The sequence below is a fragment of the Rhinopithecus roxellana genome, chromosome 4, assembly GCF_007565055.1.
Source record: "Rhinopithecus roxellana isolate Shanxi Qingling chromosome 4, ASM756505v1, whole genome shotgun sequence".
Lineage (NCBI taxonomy): Eukaryota > Metazoa > Chordata > Mammalia > Primates > Cercopithecidae > Rhinopithecus > Rhinopithecus roxellana.
Genome location: NC_044552.1, coordinates 60,844,261 through 60,870,271, shown reverse-complemented (window position 1 = coordinate 60,870,271; position 26,011 = coordinate 60,844,261). Strand labels below are relative to the sequence as shown.

The window sequence follows — 26,011 nt, the reverse complement described above, 5'->3', positions numbered from 1 at the left end:
AAGGTGAAATCTGAGCTGAGGGGAAAAAGAGCTCTGGGGACAAACAGCAAGAAGGAGCTTATATTTCTGGAAAAGAAAGAAATCAGTGTTGAAAGAAATTACCATGGAGGGTAATACAACATGAGCACCGATTACATGCCAGGCACTGTGTGCGGCACTTGTATTCATGACGTCCTTCAGCCTCCAAACAAGCCATCAAGTTGTTACTGTTTATACTTGATAGAAGAATACAAACAGGTTCATAAAAGCTAAATAAGCTGCCCAAGGTGAACAGTTAACAAATGGTCACACCAGAGTCCTGGTAAGCTTTGGGCCAGAAGTTTGCAAGATGGCTGGATAAAAAGACAGAGAGCAGGAGCCCAGGCCTGCTGGTGTAGGTGATGAGCCCTGCATTAAGGGATAGGAGCAGGAGCAGAAGAAAGGTATAAGCCTGTGTGATGCTACAGGGCATTCACAAACAGGACTTGGTGGACTAGACATGGTGAGGGATTAGCTTATAAACCTGAGTGTGTTGCTTACACTTAGAGGAATGGAGAGTTCTAAAGGGGGTCTGGGTTTTAGTGAAAGACACTGAACTTGGGTTTTGATGTGTTGACCTGATGGGATCTAGGTAGACAGGGAACAGCTGGGTAAAGAACTCCCAACAAGTGGGTAGAAATATGAAACTGAAATTCAGAAGAAAGGCTGACCCTTAAGATGTGGATCAGGAGTACCTTGGCCATATGGTGGATCAGCAGCATTTCTGTGTTTTCCTATAAGGTATAGTAGTATCCTTGTTGGCTTCAAAAGCATACTCATCTTTCTCCAACCTTCAGGAAACATGCAAGAATTCTCTCTGCCACCATCAACATGACTAGCTCCAGAAACAGGCAGGCAGGCGCGCACACGTGCACGCGTGCAGACACACACACACACACACACACACACACACACAGAGTGAATTTAGTTTTAAGTTAATGGCCCTACTACACAGACATACAGCAAAATGACATGTTATTTAGATTCAAATGCTCAGAGTTAAAATGCTATGAAATCATATGGGCTTTGACTTTTTAATGTTATTCAATTGATGTCATTAAAGCAGAGGAATTAGTCTTGTAATTATTCCCTTATGAGTTCTGCTGTCTGTCTGAAAAAAAGAAAAAGCACTCATTTCTGTCCCCAAACCAACTTATTTGGAGGAAAATTAGACGGGTTAAAGACAGCAAAAACCAAGTTTCAACATGCATGTGGGGAGAGGAAGAAAATGCATGTCAATAATGCAGAATGCCCTGCCAGTCAATCTGAGCCGTGCCTTCCATTTGGATTGTGTAGTCTGGCTGATGCAGCAGTGAGGATAGATCTTTTCTCTCCTGTTTTAGTGTGCTAGCCATTCTTAGCACCCTAACACTTCATTAACATGCTAATGTGTGACAATTATTTTGTGCAAGTACCACCATATCTATTTTTTTAAAGTCACTATCAACCACAGCCAGAATGCAGGACATAATTGCTAAAAAATGAACCAAAATGCTAACTCACGCCATTACTAATAAGAAAACAAAAAGCTGCTCAAGAGATTTTTTCCCCCCTTTCTGTCTTATGGCTTTGGCAGGTCAGTCATTCTTTGTGTGATCATCACTGAAAAAAGAATCTAATTTGTCTGGAAGCATAAGCAAACCTTAACGTAAACTCTACCAAGAGAAAAAACTCTACACTGTCTAACTCTGTAATCTTGAGCGAGTCATTCCTTATAACATTAAAACAACAACAACAACAAAAAAAAAACTAGTCCCTCACTGATGACTAGTTTTCTTATTTATAAAGGTTGAGTACCCCTTATCTGAAATGCTTGGGACCAGAAGTGTTCCAGATTTGGGATTTTTTTTAGATTTCAGAATATTTACGTTACCGGTTAAGCATCCCTAATGCAAAAATCCAAAATCCGAAATGCTCCAATGAGCATTTCCTTTGAACTTTATGTCAGCATTTAAAGAGTTTCAGGTTTTGGAGTATTTCAGATTTCAGGTTTTAGAATTAGGGATACTCAAAATGTTGGAGTCTCTGACATTATCTTTAAGATCTCTTCTAACATAAATATCTGCAATCAAAGGATATTACTACTTTAACAACGGCTAAACCCTCAATTTTTATTTTAAAATCATTTTATGGGTTGTGTATATTATTTGTCTTCATCTTCTATTGGCTTCAAGTATGAACAAGAACACCTGTACCTCTATGGAGAATCATTGAACTCTAATAAGCTACATGAAAGATGCTGAGATAAATGGAGAGATAGTGAAAGCTCCTAGATGGAATAACTTACCAAAAATATGTTAGTTCTTCAATTTCGATTTATAAATTCAATAACTTACCAAAAATATGTTAGTTCTTCAATTTTGATTTATAAATTCAATAACATTCCAATCAAAATTCAATTATAGTTTGAAGAACTCATTCGATTGCATTTATTTCAAAATTCATATATGGCCAGACACAGTAGCTCACGCCTGTAATCCCAGCACTTTGGGAGGCCAAGACAGGCAGATCATTTGAGGTCAGGAGTTCAAGACCAGCACGGCCAATACAGTGAAACCCCGTCTCTACTAAAAATAGAAAAATTAGCCAGGCATAGTGGCATGCATCTGTAGTCCCAGCTACTCAGGAAGCTGAGGCAGGAGAATTACATGAACCAGGGAGGCGAAGGTTGCAGTGAGCTAAGTTCACACTACTGCACTCCAGCCTGGGCGAAAAGTAAGACTCAGTCTCAAAAAAGAAAAAAAAATATATCATATAGAAAAGAAAAGTTCACAGATACCTAAATCCACTATGAAAAAGAACAACAATAAGCAGGACTTACTCTACCAGATGATAGTAAAATATACTACCAAGCCATAGTAACAAAACAGCATAAACTTCAGTGAAAGAACAGAAAGACCAATGGAGCATATCAGAGAGCTGAAGGGCAACACCAGCCTAAATAAACAGAATCACCATATGAAAAATTAATGGATTGCTACCTACCACCACATACACATGTGGACTTCAGATAGATTAAAGTCCTAATTGTGAAAGATAAAACTATAAAACTGATATTAATAGATAATTTTTGTATCAGAAGAAAAGGGAATATTTTTCAAAGCCCCCAGAGTAAAATATTGATAAACTAAATTACATCAAAATTAAAGACTTCCATTCAATAAAAAGTATAAGAGACAAAAGTTAACAGAAACAGGACAGGCTAGGAGAATACATGTAATGTCTAAAACCAGACAGGGACTATCTGGACTATACAAAGAGTGCCTATAAATCAATAGGAAAAGTAAAAAAATTCCAGTAGATAAATGTGCAATGAATTTGAAGGGGAATTTACAGATGAGAAAAATCAAAAAAAAAAAAAAAAAAAAAAAAAAACAAGTCCATGAAGACATAATCAAATCCATCAATAGTCAGATAAAAACAAACCAAAACACAAAATATATCATTTTTCACTCACTAGACAGAAATAGGGAAAATTAGAAAGCTTAATAATGCTAAGTACTGGCGGGAATGTGGGAATAAGCATTCATACTGCTGGTGCGTGCTTTGACTGGTGAATCATTCCGGAGGTAACCAGTGTACTTTTTGAAATTATACTATATACAGTATCTGAGCTGGGTACATAGCCCTCTGGCTCAGCAAGTCTACTATTAGGCTACAGCCCAAATAAATTCCCCTTGGTACTTTCCAGTAAGGGATATATCTGAGGCTGTTCACAGTAGTGTTCATGGTGAAGTGAGATGGAGACAATATAGGTGTCCATCCCTGAGAGAGAACAGAAGTAAAATGTATTCTAGGTGCACTTCAACAACTATGGGCATTTGGATGCAATGGATTAGATGTACATATAACACTATCCATGGATCTTAAAACAGAATACTGAGTGGAGAAAATACAAAGAAACAAAATGAGATATATAACTCACATTCACATGAATTAAAATGCAGTTACAATAAATTCCAAATATGAAACGATGTGAATTTTGTAAGAACACATCCACTGACAAGTGCACGCATTTTGCACGACTGAGTTCTCGAATGACTAGGAATGAGGATGAAGGAGAATGTACACCTGCCAGCGTGTACCCATATGCAAATAAGTAGAGACCTATGAGATTGTGTCTGTGTGTATAGATCTATGTATCAAACAAGAGTTTTACAAAATACACATATTCTTATTCCATATAATGCACTCTGTTTACATTTTCTGTTTCCTTTTTTATTTTTTAATACTGATCTCTGTCCACAAAATTCATTGTATAATCTAGCAATGCATTACAACTTTACTTTTTAAAACACTGATGTAGACAATAATAAAGGCATTACAGTGAGTTCCTGGAAGAATAATAATAACAGTGCCATAAAACTAAGAACTGTAAGCAAGAGCCTGAGCACAGGCAGCTGACTTGAGAAAAAACTCTCTCTTGTGCTCCTTCTCCCAGAGATTCACATTCTCAGGGAATTACCAGGAGTCTGGGTCGACTCCTCATCACGTGATTCTGACCTCACCAGCACTTCCGGATGGTGAACTTTTCACCCCTACTTCAGCCCTGGCCTGTCAGACTGAGGCCAGAACTAAAGCAGGAAATGATATGCTACTTTCTTAAGCAGAAGGGATATTTTAAAACATAAAGGAACATTTCTAAGCATTCCTTAAACACATTCAAACGGGAGGTAAATATATAAAAATATAATCCTTCTCCTTTGAAATGGAAACTTGGAAGATACAAAAAAGGCAGAAATGCTAAGGAACAAAATAATAAAATAGAAAAAACTTGAAAACAGGAGTAGGTCACCCAGATTTCAAGGGAGCAGGAAGCTAAACGTGTGTAGGAGGAGATGCTGTATAAGATAGAAAAGTCAATGGGCTGTTTCCAATTTTCAGTTCAATAAATAAAAATTAAAGCAAACAAAACTTTCTATTCCAAATGAACCGAATATCATCTTGTGAGGGCAGCTTTAGGTCCTCTTCCTACCAGAAGCTCTTATCAGAAGACATTTCTTGGCCAATATAGAACATAGCAAATTTTAAGTATTTAAACAGTACTATACACTTCTGAGCTACACAGGGGTAGATGCTTCTGGGCTAACTAAGGTACAGCAAAAAGTGGGGTGCAGAACTCTGTTTCTACCTTTGCAGCTGTGCCCAAGTGGAGAGATGAGAAGGAGTGACCAGTTTTAGATGCAGAGAGTACCAGGTCTGCAAGCGGAGGGAGGCAGCAGCCCTGGACACGATGTTTCCTGAAGGGCAGCTTTTGTACAGGAATACTCAAGAGCCAGCTGTATCAGCCTGGGTTTGAAACAGGCATCTATCTAGGGCTATCATCAACTGCTTGTAAAACAGAATTAAGTTGGAAGAAGTTATATAAAAGAAAACAAACAAAAAACTAAAAAGAACTACATTTCCTAGAATCCATACAACAAAAGGCAGAAGAAATATTATCTGTACATAGAGAGGAGTAGCTTTTGGTCTATAGGCTAGGAAAGAAAGGTGCAGATAAAGTAGGTGACCAGGGAGCAAAACAAGCAGGCCATAACAGGTGTAGTAAGAAAGGAAGGGTTACAGCAACCATGAAGTTGTTTTAGCAAATTTATCATTTAGTGGTCCTGAAATGACAGGTGTCCACAAAGTACACATGCTATGTTAAAGATAATGGCCAGCTCTTTTCAATTTTTGATGAAAATATAGCAAGAGAACAGTTATTCCAAAAGCCATCATTTATTGAAAAGGCTCTTGACAATACACAATTGCTAATCCTTATGCCAACTCTGCAAGGTAAGTGACAGCACCTTTTACAAATGAAGAAACAAAGGATCATCGATGCTAAGAAAGGTCCTCAGAGTTGCATAGGAATAAGAGGCAGAGCCAAGATTTGAGCCTAAGGGTTTCTAATTTCAAAATATCTTTCTGTTTAGTATACTGACACTCAAAAAATATATGTAGGAGAAAACTGATTAAGCAAGACATCAAAAAGAATTTCCTCCACTTAAAAACACTAAAATGGGTTAAGCATTGAAGGTGTAAACTAACAATGACAATTTCCTGGTTTTAATAATGGTACTGTGGATATTAAAGATAGTATCATTGGGGAAGCTGGGTGAAGGGTACATGAGAACTCTGTATAAGTTTTGCACCTCCTTGAGGCCTAAGATTCCTTTAAACTTACAAGTGTCTTTTTAAAATACGAGAACAGACTTTTTGGAAAGTTATACAGCATCTTTCTCCTTTGGATACATTTTTTTTTTTTTTAAAAAAAAGCTAATTCTCAGTTGTCTGCAGTAACCTAAATACTGCAAGAAATAAAATGATATTGAATCCCTTCAACTCTCATTCAATTTTAATAAACTTTATTAAGTGCATATTAATGAAGTACATGGTACTGTACAATTTCATCTATATAAATTTGTGTGCTCCCACATTCAAAGTTTTCTCATTTTTGTCTTTTTCTACCATGCTGACATACAGGAACCAAGGAAATACAGCTACCGGTGATATGTACATTGAACATCATGAAACTGAAATGCCTACCTGACATTAAAAGAACATTTGATACGAAAATTTACATTTTTATCCTAAGAATTACTACTTTTTTTTTTTAGTAAATATGACAATTTTGAAATAGCAATCATTTATTGAATGTTTTCTGTCACTAAATTCACTTATAATCAGCACTACAGAGGAAAAAGGGATCTTCTTGTTTTATAAATAAGGAAAGATAGACTCTTAAAGATTACTTTGCCAAAGTCATACCACTATTAAATGGTAAAATGAGAATTCAAACTCAGATCTCTAAACATGACACACTTTCCACTATCTCTGCCCCTCCACACTTTCATTCCTACAGTTAAAAGACGTCTATTATATCCTTTACCAACCAAACCTTCACGGCAAAATATCCATTCTAAGTACATTTACACATTTTTTTTTTAATTCTCAATATTCATTCCTGGCTCCTATTTAAAGTTAAAGTTTGTTACTGAAGCTGAAGAAAAATCTTACAAGAATGAAAGAAATGCAAGTGGTATTCCAAGTAACAATATGTGCATGTTCCAGTGGGAAACATGAGAAAAGCATCTGCCAAATTCATTTTGGCCCCATTTGATACTATCTCACTGATCTGGGTCCAACTTACATTTGTTTCTTTCTTTCTTTCCCTCCCCCATTTCCTCATCATTCCAGAAGCATATAAAAACCATAGCAAGGAAGCTAGATAGAATTTCCAAGAATACACTGAAAACACTGTCAAATAAGAGAATGGCTATCTAGTCCAAGTGTAACTTCATTTGAATTAAGAAAAATCTAAAACGCTAAAACAAATCTTTCTGGAATCAGGAAAAAAAAAAAGAAACAACATTATCTAAATATTGATTATAAAAACCAATAGGTTTGTAGGGAGAAATTCTCAAAAGAACTAATTAAATATGCCTTTTAATCTGTACTTATGCACAGGGTACTATAATTTAGTATGAGTCAGCCTTCAAGCCGGATGTACTTTTTAATTCAAACTTACATTTAAAATCTTTAATTATGTTTAATTCTACTTCTAGCTTTTGTTCCCCTGCACTGATCCCTATCTGTTCAACCCTGATGCAAATGAATCTCCGATTTCTGATACTTAACAGTGAAACACATCATTTTTGAAGATCCATAAACTTTACGATATTGTTCTTGACTTCTATCTGCATTTGAAATCTTTAAAGTCTAATCTATGTAACTGGTATTTTCTTTTTTAAAAGAAACAGTTGGTTCTCAATCAGTCAAGCTTTTAAAAAATCAAAGTAAAATGGCTAATTGACTTATACTTTTAAAATCACCTAGGCATTTTCCCCTTACGGTGATATTGTATAGCATCCCTATTTCTTTCCTTCCAACTTCTTGGTGAATTAAGGGACAGTACCATAGTAGTACAACAGTAAAGAAAAAAAAACTTTATAAAAAGTCAAACATGGCTCGGCGCGGGGACTCATGCCTGTAATGCTAGCACTTTGGGAGGCCGAGGTGGGCGGATCACCTGAGGTCAGGAGTTCGAGACCAGCCTGACCAACATGGAGAAATCCTGTCTCTACTAAAAATACAAAATTAGCTGTACGTGGTGGCACATGCCTGTAATCCCAGCTACTAGGGAGGCTGAGGCAGGAGAATTGCTTGAACCTGGGAGGCGGAGGTTGCGGTGAGCCGAGATCGTGCCATTGTACTCCAGCCTGAGCAACAAGAGTGAAACTCCATCTCAAAAAAAAATAAAATAAAATAAAAATAAAAAGTCAAACACAGAGGCTAAAAAATCCTGTCTTTTCCTTCTAACTAGATATCAACTAATAAACAATATTAGTGAATATTTTCATTCTTGTATTTAGGGGATTAAGTAATAAAGCTATGAAGTCTTGTCTATAAGTCTCCCCCCATCCCACTCCCAACAAAAAGATGAGACTAAATAACTGTGTCAGGCATTGTATTAACCTAGGAAATACCACAGGAATATTTTGGTACTCTATCTAACAGGTTCACACTCTAATGGAGGAGATAAAGTGAATAGACAATGATGATTCAGTGTGATGAGGGATGCTACAAGGACAGAGTGCCTGAGAAATATACAGGAGGGACTGATATGGTTTGGCTGTGTTCCCACCCAAACCTCGTCTTGAATTGTAGCTCCCACAATTCCCATGTGTTATGAGAGAGAGCCAATGGGAGAGATAATTGAACCATGGGGACAGTTTCCCCCGTACTGTTCGCATGATAGTGATAAGTCTCACAAGATCTGATGGTTTTTATACAGGGAAACCACTTTTGCTTGGCTCTCTCATTCTCTCTTGAAACTGCCATGTAAGAAGTCCCACCACGATTGTGAGGTCTCCCCAGCCATATGGAACTGTCCACCAAGCCTCTTTTTCTTTATAAATTACCCAGTCTCAGGTATGTCTTTATCAACAGTGTGAAAACGGACTAATACAGGGACATTTAACACAACCTGGAGAGAAAGGATTTCAGGGTGTTCAGAAGAATTCCCCAAAAGAAGTGGTGTCAAAGAGAGACTAGGAAATAAGTAACCACTTTGCATCCACTAAGACGGCTATATTTAAAAAGATTGACAATAACCAGTAACAGGAAGGATATAGAGAAATTGGAAACCTCATACATTACTGGTGAGAAGGTAAAAGGGTACAGCCACTTTGGAAGACAGTTTGGCAGTTCCTCAAAATGTTAGGTATAGAATTACCCTATGACCCAGAAATGTCACTCCTAAATATATATCCAAGAGGACTGAAAACATACATCCACATAAAAACTTGTACATGAATGTACATAGCAGCATTATTCTAAACAGTCAAAAAGTAGAAACATTTCAAATGTCTCTCAACTGATGAATCAATAAACAAAATGTGCTCCATTCCAAAATGGAATATTATTCAGTCGTAAAAAAAGAACAAAATAGCAATTCATGCTACCACATGTATGAACATAGACAAACCTTAAAAACTTATGCTAAGTGAAAAAAGTCAGATACAAAAGGTTATAAATTGTATGATACCATTTACATAAAATGCCCAAAATAGGCAAATCCTCAGATACAGAAAGTAGATTAGTGGTTTCCAGGGACTGAGAAGAAGAGGAAAATGGGGAGCACCTACTAATGGGCATGGGTTTCTCACTGAGGTGATGAAAAAAGTCTGAAATTAGATCATGGAATTTTACATCATGAAGAGTCATGCAATTTTGTGAATATACTAAAAACCACTGAATTCTACATGTTAAAATATTTGTGTAGCATATAAATAATCTCTTAAAAAAGAAAAAAATAATGGTGAATATTTGAAAATACGGAACAAAGGAATCAAAAGGAAGAAAAAGAAGGGGGAAGTGACAAAAATGATAGCTGATAAGGAGAAAGGAGAAACTGAGGTGGGCTCCAGCACAAGAAGACACAGGTTCCAGAGCAGGAAGAGGAGGTAGGTCTCAGAGCAGGAAGCAGGAGGAAGATCCCAGAGCAGGAAGGAGGAGGCAGGTTCCAGAGCAGGAAGAGGAGGTAGGTCTCAGAGCAGGAAGTGGGAGGCAGGTTCCGGAGCAGGAAGGAGTAGGCAGGTTCCAGAGTAGGAAGGAGGAGGCAGATGGCATAGCAGGAATGAGGAGGCAGGTATCAGTGCAGGAAGGAGGAGGCAGGTTCCAGAACTGAAAGGAAAAGGCAGATTCCAGAGTAGTAAAGAGGAGGCAGGTTCCAGAGCAGGAAGGAGGAGGCAGATCCCAGAGTAGGAAGGAGGTGGCGGGTCCCAGAGCAGGAAGCAGGAGGTAGGTTTTAGCACAGGAAGGAGGAGGCGGGTTCTAAAGCAGAAAGAAGGAGGCAGATCCCAGAGCAGTAAAGAGGAGGTGGGTTCCAGAGCAGAAAGGAGGAGGCGGATGCCAGAGCAAGAAGGAGGAGGCAGATCCCAGAGTGGTAAAGAGGAGACAGGTTCCAGAGCAGTGAGGAAGAGGTAGGTTCCAGAGGAGGAAGGAGGAGAAGGAGACTGTCTATAGCCATACCACCCTGAACACACCGGATCTCATCTGATCTCAGAAGCTAAGCAGGGTCGGGCCTGGTTAGTACTTGGATGGGAGGAAGGAAGGAGACAGGCTCCAGAGCAAGAAGAGGGAATTGGTTCCAGAGCAGGAAGGAGAAGGCAGATCCCAGAGTAGTAGAGGAGGCAGGTTCCAGAGCAGATAGGAGGTAGTTTCCAAAGCAGGAAGGAGCAGGCAGATCCCAGTGCAGGAAGGAGGAGGAGGTAGATCTCAGAGCAGGAAGGAGAAGACAGGTTCCAGAGCAGAAAAGAGGAGGCAGGTTCCAGAGCAAGAAGTGGGAGTTGGTTCCAGAGCAGAAACGTGAAGATGGATTTTGGCAATCTCAGAGCAGGAGGAAGAAGGTAGTTCCCAGCTCAGGAAGGAGGAGGCAGGTTCCAGGGCAGGAAGAAGGAAGAAAGAGGAGGCAGTTTTCAGAGCAGGAAGGAGGAGGCAGATCCCAGTGCCAGAAGGAGGAGGCAGATTCCAGGTCAGGAAGAAGTAGGTGGCTCCAGAACAGGAATACGGAGGTGAGTTTCAGCACTTCCAGAGCAGGAAGAAGGAGTAGCAGGTTCCAGAGCAGGAAGGAGGAGGCAGGTTCCAGGGCAAGATGAAGGAGGAGGCAGGTTCCAGGGCAGGAGGGAAGAGAAAGCAGGTTCCAGAGCAGGAGGAGGCGGCAGATCCCAGAGCAAGATGAAGGAGAAGGCAGGTTCCACAGCAGGAAGGAGGAGGCAGGTTCCAGGGCAGGAAGGAGGAGAAGGCAGGTTCCACAGCAGGAAGGAGGAGGCAGATCCCAGTGCAAGATTAAGGAGAAGGCAGGTTCCACAGCAGGAAGGAGGAGGCAGATCCCAGTGCAAGATTAAGGAGAAGGCAGGTTCCAGAGCAGGAAAGAGCAGGCAGACTCCAGTGCAGGAAGGAGAAGGCAGGTTCCAGAGCAGGGAGGAGGAGGTGGTTCCAGAGCAGGAAGGAGGAGGCTGGTTCCAGAGCAGGAAGGAGGAAGCAAATCTCAGTGCGAGATGAAGGAGAAGGCAGGTTCCAGAGCAAGAAAAGGAAGGTGGTTCCAGAGCAGGAACGTGGAGGTGGGTTTTGCAAGTTTCTGAGCAGGAAGGAGGAGGCAGGCTGCAGAACAGGAAGAATGAGGTGGTTCCGAAGCCGGATGAAGGAGGTGGGTTTCAGCAGTTTCAGAGCAGGAAGAAGGAGATGGTTCCGGAGCAGGGAGGAGGAGGTGGTTCCAGAGCAGGAGAAGAAGGAACTAAGTGAGACTGGGATGTGGTTTGCCTTTCACTAGTGACAAAGCACTGAAAGTGAGTACAGGTTAATTGTACAGGCCTGGAGGCAAAATTTGAGGGAGTTGACATCTAAAGCTTCTTTTCTGACTGGCAGTAACTGGCAACTTGGAGGGGTAGGAAATTCGAGGTGAATGCAGGACGTTAAGAACAACCTCTGAAGAACAGGAGACACAGACTGATGAGAAAATAAGCCAGTTATTGGAAGTTTCCCCCTATTTAAAAACAACAACAACATCCATGTTTAACACTGTAAAATAATTTACTTAACCATAAAATGAAGAGGAGCATCTCAGAAGAGATTTTCTCCACTGTCCAGTCTCCTGGCTCCAGGCAGCAGGCTTACCACCTGCTGGTTTTTACAGAAAAATTTGCATCTTTTTCAATACTCTCTTATTCTGTTCACCAACTGCTCCAGTCCTGCAGCAGGTTGTTTCTTAGTTTATTTGTTTTCCTCAAATTTTAAGATTATTTCAACAACTGGGTACTGTAGATATAAAAAAAGGATATGAGGCCAGGTGTGGTGGTTCACACCTGTAATCCCAGCAATTTGGGAGGTTGAGGCAGGAGTTTGAGACCAGCCTGGACAACAGGCTTAGAACCCTGTCTCTGGTTTTTAAAAAATGAAAAAAACTTAGCTCGATGTGGTGGCATGTTCCTGCAATCCCAGCTACTTGAGAGGCTGAGGCGAGAGGGTCACTAGAGCCTAGGAGTTTAAGGCTGTGGTGAGCTAGGATCGTGCCACTGCACTGCAGCCTGAGTATCAGAGTGAGACTCTGTCTCCAAAAAATAAAATTTAAAAAAAAATGGATTTGATGATGCTCATTATAAAGCTTTCCATCACCATAACAGGAAACAAGCTTTTCTCCTTACTCATTGTATCTTATTTTTCTCTTTTTTCTCCTTTTTTTTTTTTTTTTTTTTTTTGAAAGAAGTCTCGCTCTTGTTCCCCAGGCTTGAGTGCAATGGCTTGATCTTGGCTCACTGCAACCTCCACCTCCCAGGTTCAAACAATTCTCCTGCCTCTACCTCCCAAGTAGCTGGGATAAAGGCGCCTGCCACCATGCCTGGCTAATTTTTGTATTTTTTAGTAGAGACAGGGTTTCACCATGTTGGCCAGGCTGGTCTCGAACTCCTGACCTCAGATAATTCACCTACCTTGGCCTCCCAAAGTGCTGGGATTACAGGCTTGTGCCACCACACATGGCCATTTTTCTCTATTAGTATTTCATAATTTTTTCAACATCAAGAAACCAGGATTCTATTTGATACGTTCTAGTTAATAAGACATGTTAATGATCTTTATTTTCTATGCTTTAGTAATGAGCAATTCATACTTAAATGAATAAAATTAGCTTTTACCTTCAGTTGGTAAAGTTGACCTCAAGTCTGAGCTGAAGATTTTCTCAGAAACTTTCAAATCAAGATCTAGATCTCCACAGATAAGAATAATGGAGTGACTCCACCAGCAGATTTTACCTACAGAAAAAGCAATGATTTATTAGAACTTTGTGTGAAGGAGAGGTGTTGCATAGTTATTACTGAATCATGTAAACATACCAAGTCTCCAAATAGTACTGAAGTTTTTTATTTCTACTCATTAGGCAAATACATACCAGTTAACATTTTTTGAAAGCTTCCTATATTGCTGGTATTTTTTCATATGTAACCACATTTGTTTCTTTTTTTTTTTTTTTTTTTTTTGAGATGAAGTCTCACTCTGTGGCCCAGGCTGGAGTGCAGTGGTGTGATCTCTGCTCACTGCAACTTCCTTCTCCCAGGTTCAAGCGATTCTCCTGTCTCAGCCTCCTGAGTAGCTGGGACTACAGGTGTGCACCACCATGCCCAGTTAATTTTTGTATTTTTAATAGAGATAGGGTTTTGCCATGTTGGTCAGGCTGGTCTCAAACTCCTGACCTCAAGTGATCTGCCCGCCTCTGCCTGCCAAAGTGCAGGGATTACAGGCATGAGACACCGTGCCTGGCCCATATTTGTTTATCATTGATATCATTTTGCAGATGAAGAAAATGGAACACAGCTAGTGAATGACAGTCACGATTTGTACCCAAGGATTCTGGCTCTAGGTTCTGAGTTCTTAATCACAGAACAACCTTAACACACTGTCTTGACATAGGTCCATATACTCTAGTAAAGAGTTTTAAAACTTAGATGATATGAGGAATCCTAGATGGTTTATTCCCACTCAATTGCTAGTGCTTCTCAAAATATGTAAATATCATCTAAAATTCAAAATACTATAGTCAGGGTGAGATAGTGACAAGAGTCTGAATCAAGGGGAGACAACCTGGGTATTTCAGATAGAGGACTAAGCAATGGGCTATGTGTTCACAATATATCTGAAACTCTCCTATGCCTAAAAAACTTAGGCTTTTGGGCTAGATGACCAGAAAAGTGCTTATAGTTCTAAAAAAGAAAGCATACACTGTGAAACCCTTGACCTCCTCCATCGCCAATATGTTTCCTTCTTTCTGAGTAGTCATTCATTATCTATTCTTCTAGGCTTTAGTCAAAATCTCTGTCTTCTCTCTCTTTGCCCATTGGTCTTTTCTTTCACTTTATACTTTGTTAATGAAGATCTATTCTGGACAATTAAGCATTTCTTAGGATAACAGACAACTAAATTTGTTCTTTTGAACCCTTTTAGAAACAAAGCATAAAGAAATAAAAATGCATAATGCTCAATATTCTCTAAGTATCATATATAATATAGATCATGAGCTTGACTGGAAGCCCTTTCAGGAAAAGGAACAGGCTGGAGAGCCCGAGCAAGTGGTAGCATGCAGGGTGCACTGTGGACAACATTGATGAGCAGTACATCTGCCTCCTTCAGGGATATTCCATGTTTGCTAACTCAGTGTGCTGCATACATTTACTTACACTTGCAAATAAGTAAACATGTTGAGATTCAATATGTGAACTCGAAACAAGGCCTGCAGTCACTATATTTTCTAGGTATTTCTGCCAAAGTAAACATCTTTCCTTGGATCTTGATTCTCTGATTCTCCAATCTTGTTTTCTTTGTATTTTGCTTTGATCCTGTCTTGTTTCTGCTGTTCTTCTTGAACATTTAAAATGTGTGCTTTTCCCTGAATAAAGGGTAAAGAAACTCTAAAGTGTGCTTGGGTGTGGCAGCTGGCTTTGCAAATAAGAAAGCATCTTAAAGGATCAGTACATGGTGTTAGCATCCAAAATCAATGGCATTAACGGCCTTTCTATCATCAGAGTGTGAGGAGGGATCAAACTTCTAACAAACTGCCATATGAAATTTCCTTTAGCTCGTTTCTCTAGCCTTTGCTACACAATTATTTTTATTTTTTTATTTTTTGCTTCAGAAATGTCCTTTATTTTTTCTTTTTCTTTTTTTTAATGTTACTTAAAGTTCTGGGATACATGTGCTGAACGTGCAGGTTTGTTACATAGGTATACATATGCTACGGTGGTTTGCTGCACCCATCGACCCATCATCTAGGGGTTTTTGTTTTTTGTTTTGAGATGGAGTCTCGCACTGTCACCCGGGCTGGAGTGCAGTGGTGCAGTCTCAGCTGACTGCAACCTCTGCCTTCCCGGTTCAAGCAATTCTCTTACCTCAGCCTCCCAAGTAGCTGGGATTACAGGTGCCTGCCACCATACTCGGTTAATTTTTTGTATTTTTAGTAGCGATGGGGTTTCACTATGTTGGCTAGGCTAGTCTCAAATGCCTGACCTCGTGATCCACCCACCTCCCAAAGTGCTGGAATTACAGGCATGAGCCACTGTGCCCGGCCTGTCATCTAGGTTTTAAGCCTGGCATGCATTAGATATTTGTCCTAATGTTCTCCCTCCCCTTTCTACCCACTCCCCAACAGTCCCCAGTGTGTGATGTTCCCCTCCCTGTGCTACACAAATTACACCCATATTGCAACAGTAACAGCAGCAGCAGCAGCAGCAGCAATAATATATAATGATGATAATAATAACAACAACATAGCATTTTCTCTAAGCCAGTACTCTTCGCAGCACTCTACTAGTATTAATCAGATGGTCTGCAATAGCCACACGAGATAGGTGCTATTGTTACCTACATTTTATAGATGACACAAGAAACAGGTTAGTTCACTTGCTCAAAGTCACACACTGGTAAGTGGTGGGCGCAGGATTTGAGCTCAGGAAACATGACTCCAGAACACCAACTCATAATCTCATTAATCTAAAATGCCTCATAAATATCTCGACAATGGCCTTAAGACACTCCAAGGTTCCAACTATTTTCCCAGTCAAATATGAATGAATTTCCGTAATTACACAAATGATATCACACATCCAGAAAAGTCCCTATCTCATAAAACTATATTCTTCTCTGCACAACCACAGAAATTCAGAACTAAAAGTCTAATAATTATACCCTGTAAGATTCTTACAAAAATCCAAAATAAAAAAGAATTCAGAAACTATTCCTTTTAACTTTGTAAAATAAAGTAAAAACTAAAAGCTCAGATTTCCTGTACAAAGTATGTCTTACTTTTTGTGTCAAAAGAATTTCAAACTTGCAGAAATGTTGTAGGAGTTGTTCAAAGAACTCTCATGTATCCTTCACCGGGAGACCCCAAATTGAGTTAGGCCAACTTTCCCAGTAGTGCTCTTTCTAGTCAAAGGATCCATTTCAGGATCACACTTTCTATTTAGTTGTCATCGCTCTTCTGTCTCTTTTGATCTGGAATAGTATCCTTGACCTTCACGACCTTTATATTATGGAAGGCAGCAGGTGAATTAATTTGTAAAATGCCCCTGAACTGGGATTAGAGATGTTCTCATGAAAAGATCTGAAGACTGCATTGTTTGGAAGACATGCTATGTTCTTCTCATTGCATCCCATCAAGTGACACAGAACACTGTGTGTCCCGTCACTGCTGATGAGATCTCTGATCACTTGAGGAAGGTTGTGTCTTCCAAGTTTCTCCAGTAAAGCTCCTGTGTTTCCCCTTAAAATGCATAAGGATTTGTGGACAGATACTTTATGGTTATATAAAGATTCTGATCCTCATCCAACCTGTATTCACTATTGTTAACATCCGTTGATGTTTCTTACCTGGATTAATTATTACTGTGATGACTGCCAAATGGTAATCTCTCCAATTCCAGAATTCCTTCTATATATCAGACAGTGTTCTATTTTAAGGAAGAATTTTCTCCTCTCCCCACATTTTCATGCATTTATTTATTTATGCAAGTGTGGATTCATGTATTTCTTGTTTAGTGGGATATAATCTGTAACTATCATTGTCATTTTGGTGCTCAAATTGTTCCAGGTTTCACATGGGTTTAGTGACAATCCCTTCAAGCTGACTGCTGCATTCTTGTGGCGTCTCCCAATATTCTTTCAGAGTTTCTGTATCTTCTGTCACAAGACTATTCAGGGTTCATCTTGTACCTTTTCTTTCCCAGCTCTAGAACCAGACATTTTTTTTTCAAAGACCCATAGTTGCTTTAAGCAAAAACTGGAATTTCGAAACTACAATCTGGGTAGCAGATGTGCTCATATTTACTGGGCTGTCACTGCATCCTGGCCCTTTCAGTGAACAGAGTTAGGAAATGGGTGTGGGGTGTGAGGTGTGGGTGTGTGTGGGTGTGTATGTGTGTGTGCATTTATTCATAGACATGCGTACACTTTAACGTTTATATTATTTCTACACTGAAATTTCTATATCTATAAAATTTCTACATATCAAAATCCACACATTCACAATGAAACCTTAAATTCCTACCAACAATACAGGGTTCATTCTAGCTCTCCCCTTTTTTATATCTGTAACTGTTCTCCCACAGTAAGAAGTCCGACTCCTGTTACCTTCAATACGTTTACTTATTTGCCCTGATAGGTCTCCTTGCTGAGACGTGCCTAATGGCTTTTTGACAAATGGAAGGAAGAAAGGAAGAAGGAAGGAAGGAGGGCCAGCAATACCAGCTTTTTAAGAATTGGTCATCTATTTATGATCAAAATATAATCAGGCTAAATTATCAACACAGCAGCTCACTCCCTGGCCATAGCAGATACCAGAGTTTAAAGTAGTCTTCCAATGGCTTGTCATCTTTCAATGTGTGTAGGACACACAACTGTTCACATCTTTACTACAAAAAAATTTTTATGTATATATTATTGGGTAATAAAAGTTTTAAGAACCATGTGTGGCTTTGTCAAAACAGATCAAAGAAATTCTAGTGTATCCTTACTGGACACCCATCCCCATTACAGCGAAGATGGGGAACGTGGGGCCCAGAAGGGTCACAGGTTTTGCTCAAGGTCCCAGAATTAATCAGTAGCAAAGCACAATCCAACCCTGGAGTTGAAGAAACACAAAATGGACACAATAAGACCTACCTACCTCATAAGCATACTGAGAAGATCAAGACAGTACTTGTGAAAATACTGTCCCTGAGGTGTACTATACAATTACAAGTGGCTCCTTTCCCCTTGTCATACATAGACAGCTTCTGTTCAGAAACTGGTTGAACCAACATGGTAAGATGGTTTCCACTCTGGCTCCAAGTTCATTCACATTAAGCGAATCACTGAGCATCATTCAAGCTTTTCGTGTCTTAGTTTTCCCTGAAAGAGGAACTAAATCCCTACCCTGCCTATCCCTGAGGAAGACAAGCACCTCTGGAGTGGGGGTTATAAGGCAGGGCTTTGTCATCAGTATAAATTCTAATCCTGCTCCACCGTTACTGAGCTGGATGGCTTTGGGTAGGAGTAGGTCACTGAACTTCTCTAAGTCTCTATCTCTCATCTGTAAAATGGAGACAATGACACCTAAGTTCTCAGAGCTGCTGTGCAAATTAAATGAGAAAAAAGTATGTTAAGTGATTCACACGAAGTCTAGTGCCCCATTTGATAAATGAAGACTCCTCTATCACCACCACCCTCATCATGCTACCACCATCATATCTCCATTACCAGAGTCATCCCTATTACCGTCAGTCCTTTGAGTCGCTTGCGATGCATAATACCGGTGGAAAGTGAGAACTATTTCAAATGTGCTATGGTCATTAGTATGGACGGAATCTCTGGCCCCCAAAATTCATATGTTGGAATCCTATCCTCCAGTGTGATGGTATTAGGAGGTAGGGCCTTTGGGAAGTGATCAGGGCATGAGGGTGGAGTCCTCATGAACACAATTAGTGCCCTTATAAAAGAGACCCAGAAAGCTCTCACTCACTTTCTGCCATGTGAGGATACAGGAAGCTGACAATCTGCAGTCACGAAAAGGGCCCTCATCAGAACCCAACCATGCTGACACTCAGATCTTAGACTTTTAGCTTCCAAAGCAATCAGAAATAAATTTCTCTTGTTTATAAGCAATACACCCTTGGGTACTTTGTTACAGCTGTCCGAACTCACTCAGGCAGTCATAAATAAAACAAAGCTCATTTTATATTTGCAAGAGAACATTTAGGCAACTCCTAAAGTACTTCCTTGTCTTTCTGTATTGGGCCTCATACAGTGCTTAAGGATGGTCCCAGTTTCTAGCTATTCTCCCCTAGGATATTGAATATAGTCGGTTCCCCCCAAACATCTTGGGTATAAGAGATGAAATTCATCAAATGAAATGTGACAGTTTGATACTTTACCACACAGGAGCTAATTAAAGATGCAATTTCAGACGAGAATAAAAAAATAAAGCAATGGGTTACTTTTATGAGAAGGGGGAAAGTGATAAAACTCTTAAAAGATTTAAAACAGATTTAGGGGCATAAACAGTCTTCACGCAGGCCAAAAACGGTGGATATCTTTTCTTAAAGCGTAAGTCCCGGCAAACTGAAACATTTTATTACTTAGGTTAACTGCTTTTTTCCTTCCCAGAAACATTACACACACACACACACACACACACACACACACACACACACACACACACACACACCTGGTGTTCAATGAAATACCAGGTGCACTGTGGCTTTCACTCTGTTTTAAAAGAAAAAAAAAAAATCTATTGTCACTCATGGGCTTCAGCCTAGCCTGTCAAGCAGGAATTAAAATCTCTTTAAAAAGAAGCTTTGCGTGGTTCATGTGTCATGCTGACATGAGCTGGATCAGCTTACAGAAGGGGCCAGAGATAAGGCATCCAAAGGAGGTTAGAAGTAAGCAGCCCCCAGAAAAATTTCTGATTTCTTTACTCATCTACCCTCTATCCTCCTTACCCCTCCCTCCTTCCCTCTCGCCCCTTTATAAAAATTGGTTCAATGTGCAATACAGAAGAAAGAGCTATTTCTTTCCCTTTATTAACAACAGCACTAGATTCTGAAATTAACAAATATCTACCTCCTTCCAATTTCTAAGGATCTCTTAATTTTTCTTCGAAAATCATAAAACAAAAAACGCATCAGTTTACCCCACTTATCAGGCCTTTCATTTTATTAAGTCCAAAGCTACAAGGCCTGTAGAGCGGAGGACTGTTTGGCTTATTTTAAAAGAATACATCAAATATTAGCTGTAAATTGGTCATAAATGGGGCCACTTAAGCCTCTACAGAAAAGAACTGTAAGGACTTGGGATTAAAATTGCAGGAAGCCAAAAAGAAAATTGAGGACAAGGAAAGGACTGATGGGTTTGGTGCTATTATCTCTGAGAATACTAAGGACACTGAGGCTTTGAAAAAAAATTACATGGGTGACCTTGAGAACAAGTCCAGACTGAGAAGTCAGCTTGGTGTAGCTTCCTGCAGGGGTGGAAGCAGAGCAGGCTGAATTCTTCATTTCCAAATGGATGATGAAGATGTTTCAGATAAGCAGTTTTGATTTCCTTTTAGCATGCGGAGCTGCAAGCTGCACTTCTAAGCAGAATAAATGTCATGCAGCCCTTGTAAAATGCTCCATCTTCAGTAGCTGTGGTTTGAAACTCAGAAATCATCCTAGAGGATTTCATGACTTTGGGGCATATAAGATTGGAAATTAAAAATGGACGCTATGAACTACAGCCTTTTTGTCTTCATCCTCTGTCACTTCACACAGAACAGGAAGCCCTGAGCCATTAAGGAGACCCGACTTATACTTCCTGAAATTCTGCTTCAAAATGAGAACTGGGAGCAGATCCTAGACCCCAGGGAATGTAACTAGTGCAAATTTCTCTACGCTTCAACTTCCTGGAAGATGGATTTACTAATACACTGCTTTTAGAGCAGTGGTTCTTAAATTGGTTAATCTCAGGATACCCTTATGAATCTTAAAAAATTCTGAGGCAGGGCACAGTGGCGCATGTCTGTAGTCCCAGCTACAGGAGGCTGAGACGAGAGGATCGCTTGAGCCTAGTAGACTGAGATTAGCCAGGGCAACATAGCAAGACCCCATCTCCAAAAAAATAACTTATTGAGGACTTCAAAGTGCTTTAGTTCATGTAGATTATATCTCATGATTTCATTTATAACATTTATCATGACATAAATTAAAACTGAGAAATGCTTAATATTTATTACTGCTTAAAAAAGAATTTATGGTCCAGGCACAGTAGCTCATGTCTATAATCCCAGCACTTTGGAGGCCGAGGCGGGTGGATCACTTGAGATCAGCAGGTTAAGACCAGTCTGGCCAACACAGAGAAACCCCTTCTCTACTAAAAATACAAAAATTAGCCAGGAGTAGTGGTGCATGCCTGTAATCCCAGCTACTCAGGAGGATGAGGCAGGAGAATCACTTGATCCTGGAAGGCAGAGATTGCAGCGAGCCAAGATTGCACCACTGCACTCCAGCCTGGGAGTCAGAGAGAGACTTCGTCCCCCCCCCAAAAAAAAAGAATTTATAACCCATTACTGTTAACATAAATAATATATTTTTTATAAGGGATAATTAGATTTTCCTAAAACATTTAGTGAGAAGAGTGGTATTATTTTACTTTGCAATTTTTTTAATGCCCAGCATAACTGAAGATAGGTGCATCCAATCTGTTGTGGTATCATGCTTGGTTGACGTGTGTAGAAAACCCATTTCCACACAAATGCCTAGTTGGCAAATACAGGATTAAAGAAATAGCCTTTCAGATCACTGTGGATATTCTTTCTTTGATACTACGCCCAAACTCAACAACTGGAAGTTTATATAGGAATCTGAACATCTAGCAGTGAACTTTTCATACTCTGATATATTAAAACCCATTAATTTATCTAGCATTTTGAATGGATCTTTTACCAACATATCATTTTGTAACATCGATCATCGGTTGTTTAGAAAATAGCGACTTGCTGAGTTATACAGTGGTTCTGAATATACAGTGGAAAACTTCACTGTACACTTGTGAAAGAAAAAGAATGGAAAAGACAAATAACATCTTAGTATTATTACGAAAATAGATCAACACTGCAGATTCACTGAAAAGGGACCCCAGGGGTTTATGAACCAAACTTTCAGAATCGCTATTTAGGCCATGATGGTACCTGAAAACAGTGACTCAACCTGAGAAGGGGGTAGTGGTTGGCCCAGTCATTGGGCCAACCTTTAGGGGTCCTTTTAGGGGACAGATGACATGAAAATAAAACATATCCCCAAATTGACTTTACTCTAAAACACATGAGCTCTATATGGCTTCCAAGCTTTCTTTCAGACACCAGAAAGGTTACGACTCGTTGGATTTGACATTGATCTCTAGCGCAAAAGTGCCCAAGTTTAAGCAACAATAATCATGATTTAGGCCAAAATCTAGATCTGAAAATAATATTTTATAACTAGCAAGCCAGAATCATTTACTACCAATGTTTTTGTCTTTACTAAATTCTGAGGTTGAGTGGTTCCTCCAAAATCATTATTTGTTAGAGACCCAGCTACTACTAAGAGAATTTTAGATCTTTAATCATTGGACCCTAACTCTTAACCTACATCTTCAAATGTCAGCTCCTAAACTAGGGACTTAATTGTCTGGTTTAATACTGTAGCCCCAGTTCCAGAACCTAAAAGTCAGTGCCCTGTTCAAAGCTCAAAATGTATTTGTAAAATGAATGAATGACTTAGTTTGCACATAAATACCATTGAATAATCTAATGGCAAATATGATGATACTGTGTTCACCCTATTGAAAAAAATGAATATAAAATCCAGCACCAGACTCTACAGCATAATTGTATTTTAATGGATGAGGAAAAATAGATGAAGTGTTTATCTGTAAGTCTACTTTAATCAAAAGCCTTTAATTCACAATCATATTTTCAGTGAAGACCTCACGCCCTTTACAAATTCAGATTTCAAAATCACATCCTCACTCTTTTTCATTCAATGAGATGCAGGAAGTAGCTGAAGAAGAATGAATTCCTGCTGTGGTTAGGCTGCTGCTGAAATGCCATTTGATACTTTATGTAAGGAAAATAAATAAATAAATAGTCTCCTAATCCTCTAAAGATCAAAATTCTGACAAAGGCTGGGCAAGAAATGATACTTGGACTAAAATACACTCTTCTAAAAGGGTGTGTATGTGTGTGTGTGTGTAGTTGCATGTGTGCATGGGCACATGACAGTGCAGGTCTCTCTGATCTTTGTTACAGCTGCATAAGTGAGTCCACTGTTCTTTCACTAAAAAAGAAAGAGAGGGGCAAGGTATAGAGAGGTGGAAGAGAAGGTTAGCTTTACAAGTGCCCTGATATTTCAGAAGTTTTGATCATTTGGATTATGTAGGTTATTTTTTTTTTATAGCCTTGCTTGAAGAGAGAAAAAGTGGGCCTCCTTGGTGAACAGAAGTGACTGTTTGTGCAATAGAATTGATTATCTGTTCAAGATGGCTTATGCTGCAGGACTATAAAAAATTGCAGGTGGCTTTGGTTACAAGGGAGCTATCAGTCATCCTGAACTATTGACACATTTTTATGTACTCTAGTCTCAAATCACTCACTAAGGTTACTTATTCATCCATGAAGTCTAAAATTGGGAGTCCTACCAAAGGGAAAGGGAGAGATTTAAACTGAAAAGTCCACCCTCCCTAGTCTCCTAACGACATCACATTTTAAAGCTTGCAGGAAGGGAAAAGCTAAATTCCCTTAAGCTCACCATCCCAGGGTATCACTGGTGTCCAGCTATCACCTTTGTTCAAATGATAACTGAGAGAGCTATGAATCCCAGGGATTGGGAAAAGCTACTTAAACTCTTTTCACAGCTTTGATTTATGACGGGCCATGAACTAATAAAAATTATAGTGAATATTTATTTTTCTTCTACAGTGCGCTTGTCACTAGACAAATTGCAGATGAAATCAATTCCAGTCTGGTCCCAGGAGCTTAAAAATTACTAAGCACATGCTAACACTCCAGGATTAGAAGAGATAGTCAGATAACTACACACAAAGCCGAGAGTGCGAATCTCCTTCCAGAAAAGGATAAAACTGCTGCCAGCATGGCTGTGTGATTTCCCTACCACAAGACAGACCTCCGGGGAAGGCCCGCCTGCCGGCTAATGATCAGAGGCAGTAATTTCTAAGCACATAATGCTGGATTTGAGATGAGGCAGCAAATTGTTTTTATTGGCATTTTTTTCCTAATATAAAAATTCTCAATCTAGATCTAAATTAATGAATGTTGTTACACCTTTGTTCCACAGTTTCTCTCTTAAATTCCAAGCTCTATGCAACCCCACTTTTTGTCAATTTTCCAAAAACAGCAGGCTTTCCCTGGGACTGTATGATATTCAACTCCATGAACCAAATGAACCATTCTGCAAAGTGTTCTCCCTCTTTCCCTCACTTCTACTGTCCAATATTTGGGCATTTTGTAGCTTATCAGAATCTTTATCCAGCAGAACCTTTATCAAGCAAAAATTCAGACAAGGAGGGGTAAACTCGGTTGTAAAAAAAAAAAAAAAAAAAAAAAACGCAACCACAGGGAATAGAAGAACCCATCAAAGATGTTATGGTATAACATGTTTTTATTTTGTTTTTCTTGGTTATTATTGTCTCAAAATACATTATTTATGGAGTCAGCTATTATTCTATGGAGTAGTCAGAGGTGAAATGTACTGAAATCCATGTGGATTTTTGGAAGAGAAAAAGGAAGAACACCTCTTGACAATAAAATCAATGATAGTCGGTTTCTACTTCTATGTTACTATGAACTTCATGTCTTTATGCCTATTTCTGGCACACTCCCCAGGATTTCCCATTTATTCATTCATATATTCAGCATGTAATACATGTTAAACATAGTATTAGATCACAGAAATAGAAGTCTACAGAAATCATGGTTCCTGAACCCAAAAAGCTCAATGTAGTAGTGAGTTTAGGCGTTCAAAATGTTTTAAATTAAAAAAATAATAATGAAAAAGAGGAAGGCTGGGAGTGGAAGAAAGAAAAAGGAAAGAAGGGAAAGGAAAAAGGAGGAAATCACAACAGTAAATTGGAAATACACACTTAACAGAAAGTAGAAACAGGAGGGAATCGCTGAGAACATTCTAGGGCAGGAGGATGTTTGAGAGGAGCTGCAGGCCAGACTTGGCTGAGAGTCACAACTGAAAGGAGTCGTGGACAGAGACGCTCACCAACTCACCTGTTGAGTTAGGAGGGTGGGAATGCAGGAAGGACAGAGGCAGGAAACAATAGCTTGGAGAACTTCTGTCCCAGGCTTGAAACCCTCTTTATGATAGTCCTCTCCATCACCTTTCACATCTTCACAGTCACCAAGTCCTGACTTTGCTGGCTTTGAAATCTTACATCAGCCCCATCTTTTCTCTTCCTGCTGGTTCCGTTCCAGCAGGGGACTTCCTTATGTACTGTGCACTGCTGAGGTGGCCCCCAACCGTGCCCTGTGCTCTACGGTCTCCACCAGCCAACCAGCATCCCACCCATACTCTACTGTCTACACCATCTTCTGAAAATTGCACTTGGCATGGCCAGTTGTCTTCAGGTGAAAATCCCAATGCACTCACTCAGACTCAGTTCATGGACCCTTATAATTAACAACGATCTCATTATCAAAGCTGTGCTTCAGCACTTGGCTCCATTTTAAGGCAGTGGCTTCACTGCCCGACAAATGGACAAGGCTATAAAATAGGGATGACTGGCCGAGCGCGGTGGCTCACACCTGTAATCCCAGCACTTTGGGAGGCTGAGGCGGGTGGATCACCTGAGGTCAGGAATTCAAGACCAGCCTGGCCAACATGGTGAAACCCCGTCTCTACTAAAAATACAAAAATTAGCTGGGCGTGATGACGCATGTCTGTAA

At 39.7% G+C, this 26,011-nt stretch overlaps 1 long non-coding RNA gene across 1 annotated transcript in view; it reads right to left on the bottom strand.

The window, feature by feature from the left end:
- Positions 1 to 26,011, bottom strand: part of LOC115897003 — a 247,107-nt gene that overhangs the window by 131,587 nt on the left and 89,509 nt on the right. Inside the window, exon 3 of the long non-coding RNA XR_004056969.1 lies at positions 13,194 to 13,310. This is a non-coding gene — a long non-coding RNA (uncharacterized LOC115897003). The remainder of the gene's footprint in view (positions 1 to 13,193; positions 13,311 to 26,011) is intronic.